Below are 14,032 nucleotides of genomic sequence, written 5' to 3'. Positions count from 1 at the left end.
CGGCATATTCCTCCCCTAGAACCTAGTCCTGCCCTTGGTTGCCCAGCTGTGCAGGTAGAAGGCAGGACCACAGTCTGGTGGCTCTGTAAGAAGATTACAGAGCCAGCTCAACAGGAAAGTCTGAGGCAACAGGACATGCAGCCAGCTCATGCTGCTGCCCCTACTGGGACCCTGTACTGAACTTTAGTCCTTTGATCAGGCAGATAAAAATGACTGTACCCTGAGAACCTGTAATTTGGTGGGAATTCTGCTTCCCCATATCAATCACTACCTCTGTCTGCTCTTTTGGGATGAAACTGGTCTGTAATCCTAAAGTGCATCTCTGTACAAAAGACTAGAAAAAATGAATGTACTTTATTATAAAAATAGTTTTTCATCAAATCAGTATGGATAAACCAACTCCTTACTTTGGGTGTTAGAATTCTTTCACGAGGGCTTTATACTTGGTAGTTTCTTTGGCTTCTTCTATTCTAAAGCCTCTGCATTGGCATATTTAAATTCAGGATGGCATACAACTTAACACTGGTCACAGCTGAATGTTTAACTGTTATTTCTTTTTTTCTCTCCTTACCCATTCTATGTCTAGAAACATTTGCTATGGAAGTAAACAATATTAAGAGTGTGGATTGCATTTTCTTAATTTGTCAGGACACAATCTGTGATATATGTTCCTGAGTGTTTAAAATTTCCAGGAAATTTCAGTTGGCACCATGTTATCATTGTTATCCACAGGTTATTATATTATTTCTGTTTAAAGTTACCCATGTTTATTATTCCTTGTCTACTTACGTAAAGAAAATTGGCTGCAAGGAGAAACAGAGGATTTAGAAGTCAGTTGGGTGGCAAACATCCACTAGATCTAAGGGAGGAGACCACCCCTCATATTGTCTTATGCCCAATTTCTGCCTCCAAAGAAAGAAGAAGTAAAAACTAAAAGGCAGAAGTGAAATTCACAGGCAGACAGCCCAGCACCACACCCTGGGCTTGGTAGTTAAAGATCGAGCCCTGACCTGATCAGTTATGTTATCTATAGATTACAGATGTTGTATGGAAAAGCACTGTGAAAATGCCTGTCCTGTTCTGTTCTATTCTAATTACCGGTGCATGCAGCCCCCAGTCATGTACCCTCTGCTTGCTCAATTGATCATGACGCTCTCACGCAGACTCCCTTAGAGTTGTAAGCCCTTAAGAGGGACAGGAATTGCTCACTCGGAGAGCTCAGTTTTTGAGACGTGAGTCTTGCTGATGCTCCTGGCCAAATAAAGCCCTTCCTTTCTTTAACTCAGTGTCTGAGGAGTTTTGCCTGTGGCTGGTCCTGCTACAGATCCAGAAATTGGTGGAAACATTTTTTTCCCAATATGGAAAATAAGAATCACTTTAATTTCTGTAGGATGGCTATAATTTTGGCAAAGGTGAATAGTGCTATAAACGTGGCAATATTTTAGATAATTATATTCTTATTTTTATCAAAATTATACATGTACATGTTTTAAACAACCAGATAATTTTACAAGACTTATGAAATAGTCTGTTGATTAAAAAATATCTGTATAATATGTAAAGAGGTTTATTCTGAGGCAATATGAGTGAGTATAGCTCTCAAGAGGTCCTGAGATAGTGTGCCTGAGGTAACTGGGTTACAATTTGATTTTATACAACTTAGGGAGACATGAATTATAGATAAAATCATGAATAAATACATGGAAGGAATGTATTGGTTCAAGTTTGGAGGTGAGATATCTTCAAGGGGGATGGCTACAGGTCATAGGTGGATTCAAAGATTTTCTGATTGGTAATTGTTTGAAAGAGTTAAGTTTTGTCTAAAGAGACTTGAAGTCAGTAGAAAGGAATGCTTGATTTAAGATAGGGGGTTTGTGGAGGCCAAGTTTCTTGTTAAGCAGAAGAAGCCTCATTGGTAGCAGCCTGCAGAGAGTATAGGTGGCAAATGTCTCTTTTCAGATGTTAAAAGCGTCAGCCTCTCATTTAATCTCATTTAATCTCTCCTAGATCTGGAAAAGTTCTAGAATGGTATGGCCTGGCTGCATTAATGGCAATGTTCTAAAGACAGTTTTGCAAGGTCATTTCGAAATATATAAAAGAAACAAATGTCAGGGTAAAATATTTTTATATTTGGGGTCTGCTATTGAAGCAGCCTCATTGTCTAGTGTAACACCTGAGATTTGTTGTCTTACAGCCATGGAGAATAAACACTGACACAGAAAGTGTGAAGTTGACAGCAGAATTTTAACAGCAAGAGAAAGAAAATAGCCCTCTGCTGCAGAGAGTTGTGCTGGAAAAATGGCTTGCTGGTTCTGTGGTGAAATGCCTGCCATTTTATCAATGAGCTAGTGAAGAGGTGGTGTGTGATTTATATATGCCATGAAGAAAGTGGTTAGATCATGTGTTTTATTTTCACAAGGCATAATCTCTAGTACCTCCCACCCTAAACATTTATTATGCAGGCGGGTCTCTGCCTCAGCTGCACCATGTTGACTATTTTTTTTCTTACTGAACACAGGGTAATAAAAAAAAAAGGAAGCTGGAGCCTCCATGTTAGACATGGCTGGCCCCTAGCTAGCCTTTTTCTGTTGGTGCAGCTGCTGTCATTCTCCAGTGTAAGCTTCCAGCTTGCTTATGTAAGTTTGTAGCTTGATATTTTAGGCTGCTTTTTGTTAGAAAAAAAACAATGTTGTGAGTCACTTTTTGTCAGAAAAGAAATTCTGTGGAGGACTCTTTTCCCCTTACTATCTGCGTAAATAATTTCTTTCTACCTCTGTATCATATTTCCCCCTCAGGAGTGTAAATCCTAACTGCTGTTATGATGACTCTTTCTGACTACTTCCTGCTGGAGAGGAGCGCTGTGTAGGTAACAGCAGCTAAGGCTCATCCTGGGGTTGATCAAAGGGTCCTTGAAAGAAAGTCATGTCCATGTGTGGTTCCATCTGCAGCACTATTTGGAGTTTAATAGCTTCTAGGTGAAAAGAAGAAGGTTTTGAATATAGGGTTCAGATATGAATATTAGGATTACCACAATTAGTGGGGGTACTATAGGACACAACCATTGCAGAAGAGTTTGATACCTGTTAGCCATTCTGAAGGGTTGTAATACTGGTTTGACTCCACCAGATGTCGCTGTACTTTACCAGAAGCATTGATATAAAAGCAATTTTTTTTTTTTTTGATAAGTGGCATTGGACTGGGTGAATACAGTAACTTTAGTGTTAACTTTGGCTAATCATTTCTATAATTATTAGTTCTACCATAAAGGTGGAAATTAGGCAGAATATTACAGCAATTAGAATTTTCCTTCTGGAATTTGACATTGCATGTGGCAAAGTGCATAGTCCTTCTGCAAATAGTAGAGTGAGTATAGTAACTTCCTCAAGTATGGTTCAGTAAATAATTTTCATCTAAAATTTTACTCGTGAAGATATAGACTTTCCCTTTGGGTGTCTATAAAGTCACAAATGTAATCCCATGGATAATCAAAATGTCCCTGAAAGTATGCATGAAAAAGAAGTTCTAATATCTAATGGTGAATCTTGATAGGAAAGGTAGAAATGACTGAAAGTATCTGGCAAGGTAGGGGTTAGACTGAGTAGGACAAGTAGCTCTCACTCATTTACTTATCTTTTATGGTTTTCAGCTAATGATCCCCTCTCTCTTCACATTGATATCCACAATATTCCTCTGGGCCATCCAGGGCTGCTCCCTCAGCTTTCCAAGATTTGACTCGATTGTAACATATACAGAAGTTAATTTCTGTAAATTTTACTGCTGATGAGGTTGAAAGAAAAGTGTAAGGCCCTTCCCAGTTTGGGTTTAGGGAAGAAGATAGGGAGAGGAGAGCCTTTATCGATACCAAATCTCCTGGTTTAATAAAAGGTTCTTCTATTTCTTGTGGCTGGACTTCTGCTACTTGTATTAATTCCTGTTAGAAGTGAGCTAGGGAGGTTGCATACTTAACCAATTCAGAGGCCTCTTGGTCTACTGGAAAATCATTTGTAAGGAAAGGCCATCCATATAGCATTTCAGAAGGGCCCACACCCACTTTGAAGGGGTATTTCTTACCTGTAGTAAAATCATGGGAAGAAGATTGACCCAAGGATGATGAGCTTCTTTGGACAGTTTTCTGAGGTGTCTCTGATGATATCATTTGTCTTCTCTACCTTTCCTGAGGACAGGGATCTCCTAGCACAATAGAAATGGTACTGTCTGACTAGTGCCTTTGAGACCCCATGTGTGATGGCTGCCTGAAACAAGGGGCTGTTGTCACTTTGGAGGTACTTAGGTAGACCAAAGTGGGGAGTTATTTCATTAACTAATACTTTCATTACCTTAGAGGCCTTTTCTGTACAGCATGGAAATGCTTCTACCCAGTTGGCAAACATATCTACCCATACAAGGAGGTACTGGATGCCCTTCATGTTTGGCATGTGGGCAAAGTCTATGTGCCAGTCCTCTGCTGGATAGAATCCTATCCTTTGTATTTGATGAGGAAGGAGCTGCCTGTTGAGGGGATTGTTTTTAAGACAGACATCACAAGCATTAGCAACCTGTTGGACTCTTTTTAATAAGTTCTCTCCTGAAAACAGTTTCTGGACATAGTAAGTTTTATCCTTACCCAAGTGAAAAGTTTGGTGAAGGATCTTAAGGACTTTTTACTTCCTGGAGGCTGGCAAGTGAAGTTTGCCATTCTCTGAATGTAGTCATCCTAAGGGGTAAAAAATGTACCCCTGAGAAGTGGCCAATTCTATCCCTGTAGGGGTGTACTGAGGCTTAATTTCTCTTAGAGATTCTATCCAGATTAGAAGGGCTTTAAGAGTGTTGAGGCCCTTAGGCTTTCTTGCCAATGACTTGGCTGTCTCATCAGCTAACTTATTTTCCTTTGCTATTTCATCTGTTTCCTTCTGATGTCTCTGAGAATGCATCACTGCTAATTCTCCTAGAAGGAAAATTGAGGATAATAACCTGTTAATTTCCTGATGATATTTTACAGGGAATCCATTAGTAGTAAGAAAGTGTCTTTTCTTTAAAATGGCAGCACGAGCATAAAGAACAAAGAAAGCATACAAGGCGTCAGTGTAAATGTTACCTACCTTTCCCTTGCTTCTTTGAAGTGCTCTTGTAAGAGCTATCAGTTCTGCAAATTGAGCACTTGTTCCTGGAGACAGGAGAGCACTTTCAATAACATCATTTAGAGTGGCTATTGCATATCCTGCCTTATGGAGACCTTGCTCTACAAAGGAACTTCCATCTGTGAAGAGGGTCCCGTCTGGATTTTCTAAGGGAGTTTTCCTGAGATTCTGCCTGGCTGCAGAGGTCTGTACAACAGTTTGTTCAAAGTCATGTTCAGGTGCCCTAATTTCCTCAGAGAGGAAAGTGACTGGGTTGAGGTGTGAACACAATTGTAATTGAACTGTAGACTCCACTAAAAGTACAGCCTGGTATTTAAGGAGTCAGCTGTCTGTTAGCCAAAGGCTACCTATAGGGGACAGCATTTTGCTACAATACGTGGGGTGTAAACAGTTAAGACGTTTCCCAAAGTTAATTTGCTGGTCTCTGGTACCAGTAGGACCACCGCAGCAATTGCCTAGAGTCATGCTGGCCATCCTTTAGCCACCAAATCAAATTCCTTGCTCAGGTAGCCCTCTGGCTGTTGAACTTGTCCTTGAGCTTGAGTTAAATCTCCCAGGGCCATTCCCATTTTTGCTGATAAAAAAAAGATTGATGGCCTTCCCTACTGGAAGTGTGAGAACTGGTACCTTAAGTGAGGCTTGTTAAAGGCCTCTTGTGCTTCAGTTTCCCAGGTGAGGAAATGAGTTTTAGCCACTTAAGTTTATTTCATGAGGTGATATAAGTGACGAGCTATCTTAAGGTACTCAGGTATACATAGTCTGCAAAATCCTGTAATGCCCCCAAATTCTCTTAATTATATGGTTTTAGGGAGGAGGAAGGAGGAAATGGGCTTAAACCAAGGTACGTGACATGCTTCCAGGATCTTGCATCCCCTCTTCCCTGATTCTTCCCTTTGAGTGGGCTGCCTTGCATGTACAGTGGCCTGCATACAGTGGCCTTGCATGTATAGTGCCTTGCATGTACAGTGACCTGGAAGGAGACACATGTACAATGTGTTTACTGGACTTGTACGCATTCTCACTTGAGGTGTTCTTCCCTTACCAATTGAATGTTCACAGAGAAGGGTCATATTTCATTGAAACTCCAACATTTTGCCTCTAAGTGTGCATGCATGATCCCATTTGCCCAACTCCTGAGATCTTATTGGTAAGCTTCTGATCACCAACTTTAGTGTTTTCTATCTATTGAGAGACTGCCTTTCCCTGGTGCTGGCTACAATCAGCCATTTTACAGGGAGAGCTTAATGACCACATGACCATTACCTGATGATTGCCTTACATTCCTGAGTGGGTGGGGGAGCCCTCCCCTGCCCTGATTATGCCGATTAGCTACCTGCTGTAACACCAATAGTTAGTTTTTAACCCTTTCCCCTCTCCCTCACCCATCAAGCTGTTCCGAAGCGGAACCTTAAATAATAGTCAGAAGACTCAAAGCATGTTGACAATCAAGATAAATGACCTATTTTCTTAGTACTATGATCCAGTTTTCTAGTTTTAAAAAAATTTGATAAAATACATGTACAATTTTATCATTAAATACTGTATATCATTAAATATACAGTAGCATTAAGTAAATTCACATTTTATGCTACCAATCTGCAGAACTCTTTTCATCTTACAAACTGAAATTTCATTTCCATTAAACAGAAATTATCCAACCTCCTCTTCCTTCGGTCCTTGAAAACTGCCATTTTACTTTCTGTCTTTATCAATTTGACTACTCTGCATACATCACATAACTGCATTCATACAACTTTTTTTGTAAGTGGTTTATTTCACTTAGTATAGTGTCTTCAAATTTTATCCATGTTGTAGCATGTGTCAGAATCTTTTTGTTTTCTGAAGTTGAATATCCCATTGGAATAATATCCAATGGAATAATATTCCATTGCATATATATATATATGTTACCCATCTAGAAAGGGAAGTGAGAAAAAGGAGTTCCTTTTGGATTATTATTCCATTGGATATTATTCCATTATGCAATATTATATATATATAATTACATATAATATTACATATTATATATTATATATAATATTATGTAATATTATATATATATTACATATTATATATAATGGAATATACATATGATATATAAAATGGAATATTATATATTACATATTATATATAAAATGGAATAGTATATATAATATTACATATTATATAAAATGGAATAGTATATATAATATTACATATTATATAAAATGGAATAGTATATATAATATTACATATTATATATAATGGAATAGTATAATATTACATATTATATATAATGGAATAGTATATATATTATATATTTTATATATAATGGAATAGTATATATTACATATTTTATATATAATAGAATATTATATATGTTACATATTTTATATATAATGGAATATTATATATGTTACATATTTTATATATATAATGGAATATTATATATGTTACCTATTTTATATATATAATGGAATATTATATATGTTACCTATTTTATATATATAATGGAATATTATATATAACCTATTTTATATATATAATGGAATATTATATATTACCTATTTTATATATAATGGATTATATATATATTACATATTATATATAATGGAATATTATATATATTACATATTATATATAATGGAATATTATATATATATTACATATTATATATATAATGGAATATTATATATACACACACACACACACATACACACACACACACAAGGGTTTTTTGAATCCGGCCTAGGTTGATAATACTGGTGAGCATTGTATATGGGTCTTCATCAAACAGGAGGTTTAAAGTTAAAAAGGGAGGCCGGGCGCGGTGGCTCAAGCCTGTAATCCCAGCACTTTGGGAGGCCGAGGCGGGCGGATCACAAGGTCAGGAGATCGAGACCACAGTGAAACCCCGTCTCTACTAAAAATACAAAAAATTAGCCGGGCGCGGTGGTGGGCGCCTGTAGTCCCAGCTACTCAGGAGGCTGAGGCAGGAGAATGGCGGGAACCCGGGAGGCGGAGCTTGCAGTGAGCCGAGATCGCGCCACTGCACTCCAGCCTGGGCAACAGCGTGAGACTCCGTCTCAAAAAAAAAAAAAAAAAAAAAAAAAAAAAATAAAGTTAAAAAGGGTCTCCCATAAGTCATTTCAAATGGACTAAATTTTAGAGTTCTCTTTGGAGCCATTTTCACATGTAAAAGGTTTACAGGTGGGAGAGAAATCCAGGCCTGCGAAGTCTCTTGACAGAGTTTCTCTGATGTCCTTTCAGAAACATGGTTAGCTTTTTTTTAGCTTAACAAGGATTGAGGTGTTCAGGAGTGAAGATAATGTGTAATGTCCAAGGCTGAGGAAATCTGCTAGATCACTTTAGCTGTGAAGGAGGGTATGTTATTGCTGGGTGGACTTTTTGGTAATCCAAACCTTGAAATTATCCCTTTACGTAAGAATGTGGACACTTCTAATTCCTTTTCTGTCCTTGTTGGGAAAGCCTCTATCCATCTGGTGAAAGTGTCTATAAATATTAGCAGATATTTTTGTCCCCTGTATGTTGGCATCCGAGTGAAATCTATTTCCCAGTCTTCCTTAGGGTATGTTCCTCAGTGTTGTATAGGTTTGAGTAGGGGTGAGGAATGCAGTGGCTTCTTGGGTCATTACAAGTACAAAGTTCACACGCCCTGGTGACGCTGTTAACAGTGCTGAAATACTCTATTTTCCCAATATTCCTCTCTTTCTGCATCCCACTACTAGAAACCAGGATTTATGCTCCTTCTTTGAATGGAAAAATTCAATAATGAGGAGGAAAATGTCCTCCAAAGCCAAATTTTAGTCTCAGTGCTGTCCCATCAGCAGGAAAACCTGCATCTAGTCCCTACATTCTTTTAAGGTACCTATTCTGCCTCTAATTAAAACACTATTTAAATAGTAAGGAGATTTTACTTTTGAAAGCTAACCAGAGCCACTGCCTAAGAGTAAATACTTTAGTCCAGACCATAATAGCAGAATACAGAGCTCAACCCAATACACTCCCTGTATTAAGAGGCCTTGCCCAAATACAGCTGCTACATAGTCCATCTATCAGACAGCCACACAGATTACACAAGCCTAGGGAATCAAAGGGAAATTACTAGCAGAGGACTAGAGTTACGTGGGTGAAGGTGACTAATCCCAGTTGCTTCGCTCTTCTGGTTCCATGGCTGAGGGTCATGTCTGCATCCATGGGGAGCACCTTTAATGGATGCTGAGCTCAGGAAACCAAGGAGGGGAAACAGTTGGGGGTATGCCCCTACTGTCTTCCCCTCCATCCTGGGCCATTTCTAAGGAAAGAAGGGATATTAAAGGAACTCCTTTTTCTCACTTCCCTTTCTAGATGGGTAACAAACCATCTTTGCCTGCACCCCTCTGCAGTGCATTCTGAAGCACTGGAACACCTTAAACACCAAGACTTTGAAAAAAAAAAAAAAAAAGTGGCTCATTTTCTTTTGTACAAGGGTATGGCCTTCTTACTAAACCTTTGCAAGAGTTGCAGTCAACCAAGCTCCACTCTTATCCCTATAGGAAATGCCCAATGGAGGTGATGCCACTAGTGTTCAAGTTCCATTCTCATTGCAGGACCTTAGGCAAATAAAGGGAGACTTAGGCTGATTTTCTGACCCTCAATAGGTATATGGAAGCTTTCCAAACTTTAACTCAGGTGTTTGACCTCTCACGGAGGGATGTTATGCTGCCCATAAGCCAAACCTTAATAACAGCTGAGAGATAGGCAGTACTGCAGACAGGAGAGAAGTTTGGAGAAAGCAATATGTCCTATGTAGCAGGCCAAAAAGGAAAAGAGAAAATAGGGAAGGAGAAGAAATAGGAGAATCTCCATTCTCAATAGGAAAAGAGGCAGTACCTCTTGACAACCCTGATTGGAACCCCAAAGACTTCACAGATAAATGGAAAAGAAAACATGTTTTAATGTGCATATTGCAGGGCCTATGAAGAACAAGGGCCAAACTTCTTATTTACTCTACTGTTCAGGATAATGCAAAAGCCAGATGAGAATCCCACAGTCTTTATGGAAAGGCTGAGAGAGGCACCAATAAAACACTCCTCCTTATGCCTTGTGTCAGTTGAGGACCAGCTAATCCTAAAGAACACGGTTATTATACAGGCAGCTCCTGATATCAGAAGAAAGCTACAGAAGGATAATATAGTAATATAGGACCAGATATCATCTCGGAAAACCTGATGAGAGTAACCTCCTCTGTCTTTATAATAGGGACCAAGAGGAGGCCCCAGAGAAAGACAGGAAACAAAAGAGAAGGACAGAGGCTGCTTGCCAAGTCCAGGATCCCCAAGACGCATCTGCTAGTTGCTACCAGTGTGGGAAGTCAGGGAACTTTAAGAAGGAGTGCCAAGACAGCAAAAAAAGAAAATAAATACCCACCTCAACCATGTCCAGCCTGTGGCAGTGACCACTGGAGATTGGACTGCCCCTAGAGATGGAGGTCACTAGGCTCAGGACTCATCTCACGGATGGTCCATTAGGACTGATGGGTCCTGGGGCTCAAACTCCCGGCTCCAGTGGCTCAAACTGCATTATTGCTCAGGAGTCCCAGGTGATTCTGGATATTGAAGGAAGGAGGGTGGACCTCATTTTGAACACTGGAGCCAGCCTCTCTTCTTGTCTCTTATCGAGGCCTCCCTTCTTCTTGTAGTACAACTGTGATAGGCATCTTAAGAAAGTTTTTAACCCAATGTTTTTCTCAATCCCTTTGCTGTAACTGGGGAGACCTATTATCCACACATGCCTTCCTAATCATGCCTGAAAGTCCCACTCCTTTATTAGGTAGAGACATTTTAGCTCACATGGGGGCAAGCATCCTTATAGCCTGAGAACAAACTCTTTGTTTCCCACTAATCCAGAAGTGTGGGTAACTCAAGGAAGAATAGGTTGAGCTATAACCGCTAAGAGTCTGAATCCATGTTAAGGATTACACTTCTTTTCCTAACCGGAGACAATGTCCCCGAAAGCCAGAGGCTAGGAAAGGGCTAGAAGCCATTATTAATAACCTTAATTGCCAGGCTTCCTCAAACCCTGTAACAGTCCCTGCAACATCCCAATATTAGGATTACAAAAACCCAATGGGGAATGGAGACTAGTTCAGGACCTCTGACTCATTAATGAGGCCATAATTCTAATTCATCTGATGGTCCCTAGTCCTTATCCCTTGCTGACTCAAATACCTGAGGGAACTAAATGGTTCATGGTCCTAGATCTAAAGGATTCCTTTTTCTGTATTCCATTACATCATGACTCTCACTATCTGTTTGCTTTCAAAGATCCCTCTGGCCAAAGCACCCAGTTAGCATGGATGGTGCTGCCTCAGGGATTTCAAGACAGTCCTCATTTGTTTGGACAGTCACTATCAAAGGACCTCTCTGTGTTTTCCCATCCTCAGGTCAGGGTCTTGCAATATGTAGATGACCTTCTGTTCTGTGACCCCACTGAGGAAGCTTCTCCAGAAGGCACTGAAGCTCTTCTTAATTTCTTACATGACAGAATGTAAGGTTTCAAAATCCAAGGCCCAGCTTTGCCAAACCTCAGTAAAGTACCTGGGTTTAGAGTTGTCTGAAGGACCAGAGCATTAGGGGAAGAAAGAATTAAGCCCATTTTCAACCTCCCCCTCCCTAAAACCCTCAAGCAAATAAGAGAATTTTGGAGCATTACAGGATTTTGCAGACTATGGATACCTGGGTATGGTGAAATAGGCATTCAATCTTTTATATTACCTCAAAAAAGAAACTCAAGTGGCTAAAAGCCATTTCCTAACCTGGGAACCTGAGTCTCAAAAGGCCTTTAGCCAGCTAAAACAAGCTTTACTTAAGGCACCAGCCATCAGCCTCCCCGTAGGAGGACCTTCAATCTTTATGTATCAGAAAAGAAGGAAATGGTCTTTGAAGTTTTAACTCAAGTTTGAGGACCAGCTCAACAGCCAGTGGGCTACTTGAGCAAGAAACTTGATTTGGTGGCTAAAGGATGGCAAGCATGCCTCTGAGCAATTGCTGGAGTGGTCCTGCTGGTACCAGAGGTCACCATATTAACCCTGGGAAATGTCTTAACTGTTTATACCCCAGATGATGTAGTGGGATTGCTGTCTTCTGTGGGAAGCCTTTGGCTAACAGACAAATGGCTGCTTAAACATCAGGCTCTCCTCTTAGAGGGGTCATCAGTTCAGTAAAAAACTTTTCTTGCTTAAACCCAGCCACTTTCCTCCCCGATGAAATGGGAACCTGAACATGACTGCGAATGAGTCATGGTACAAACCTATGCAGTCAGAGAGGACATTAGGGACACTCCCCTAGAAACTCCAGACTGGAACCTCTTTACAGATGGAAGTTCCTTTGTGGAACAAGAGGTCTATAAGACAGGACATGAAGTAGTCATTTTGAATGATGTTATTGAACGTGCACCTCTCTCTCCAGGCACAAGCACTCAACTAGCTGAACTGATAGCTCTTACAAAAGCACTTGAATTAAGCAAGGGAAATGTAACTATGTAACTAACATTTACACTGACTTCAAATATGCTTTCTTAGTTCTTCATGCTCATGCTGCCATTTAGAAAAAAAGACACTTTCTTACGACTAATGGATCTCCTATAAAATACTATCAGGAAATTTACCAATTATTATCTTCAGTTTTCCATCCACAGGAGGTGGCAGTGACGTATTCTAAGGGTCATGAGAAGGGAACAGATGAAATAGCCAAAGGAAACAAGTTAGCTAATCAGGCAGCCAAGTCAGTGGCAAGAAAGCTTCAGGGCCTCAACAGACAAAGCCCCTCTAATTTGTGACAGCTTCATAAAAGAAATTAAGCCCTAGTACTCCCTTGCAGAGGCAGAATTCACTATTTGTCGAGGGTACAATTTCTAACCCTCTGGATGTCTACAGTCATAGGATGGCAAGCTCTACTTGCCCACCTTCAACCAGTGGAAATTCCTTAAGATCCTAAACCAAGCTTTTCACTTGGGAAAGGATAAAACTTATCAATGTGCCCAGAGATTGTTTTCAGGAGTTAATTTATTAAAAACAGTAAAACAGGTTGTTAATGCTGGTGAAGTCTGTCTTAAAAATAATCCCCTCAACAGGTGGCTCCTTCCTCCTCAAACACAAAAGATGGGAAGCTATCGAGGGGAGGACTGGCAGATAGACTTCACCCATATGCCAAAGAGGAAGGGCATCCAGTATCTCCTGGTGTGGGTAGATACTTTCACTAACTGGGTAGAAGCATTTCCATGCTGTACAGAAAAGGCCTCTAAGGTAATAAAAATGTTATTTAATGAAATAATTCCCTGCTTTCGTCTACCTAAGTACCTACAAAGTGACAATGGCCCCTCATTAAAGGCAGCTATCACACGAAGGGTCTCAAAGTCACTAGGCATACATTCCGGCTGGGTGTGGTGGCTATATCCCAGCACTTTCCCAGCACTTTGGGAGGCAAAGGCGGGTGGATCATGAGGTCAGGAGTTCAAAACCAGCCTGATCAATATGGTGAAACCCCGTCTCTACTAAAAATACAAAAATTAGCCAGGCATGATGGTGCGTGCCTGTAGTCCCAGCTACTTGGGAGGCTGAGGCAGGAGAATCGCTTGAACCCAGGAGGTGGAGGTTGCAGTGAGCCAAGATCACACCACTGCACGCCAGCCTGGAATGAGACTCCATCTCAAAACAAAACAAAACAAAACAAAAACAAACAAACAAAAAACCATTCCATTTAAAATAGCTTAAAACTAATAAAATACTTAACAATACATTTAACAAAAATATGCATGAACTGTACATGGAAAACTACAAAACACTACCAAGAGAATCAAGATAGATCTACATAAATCGAAAATATGCCATGTATGTATCAGAAGACTTAATATTT

The 14,032-nt window shown here is 39.9% G+C and overlaps 1 long non-coding RNA gene across 2 annotated transcripts in view; it reads right to left on the bottom strand.

Moving 5' to 3' along the window:
* The window catches only part of LOC123575218 (uncharacterized), a 66,352-nt gene extending 61,186 nt beyond the window's left edge, over nt 1-5,166 (bottom strand). For both annotated transcript variants that reach the window (XR_010577025.1, XR_006700412.3), the window contains exons 1-2: nt 5,100-5,166; nt 4,072-4,191 (exon numbers count right to left, since the gene is read on the bottom strand). This is a non-coding gene — a long non-coding RNA (uncharacterized lncRNA). The remainder of the gene's footprint in view (nt 1-4,071; nt 4,192-5,099) is intronic.
* Between the last annotated feature and the right edge of the window lie 8,866 nt (nt 5,167-14,032).

The sequence above is a fragment of the Macaca fascicularis genome, chromosome 8 (assembly GCF_037993035.2).
Source record: "Macaca fascicularis isolate 582-1 chromosome 8, T2T-MFA8v1.1".
Classification (NCBI taxonomy): domain Eukaryota; kingdom Metazoa; phylum Chordata; class Mammalia; order Primates; family Cercopithecidae; genus Macaca; species Macaca fascicularis.
This window is presented reverse-complemented; position numbering and strand designations above follow the sequence as displayed.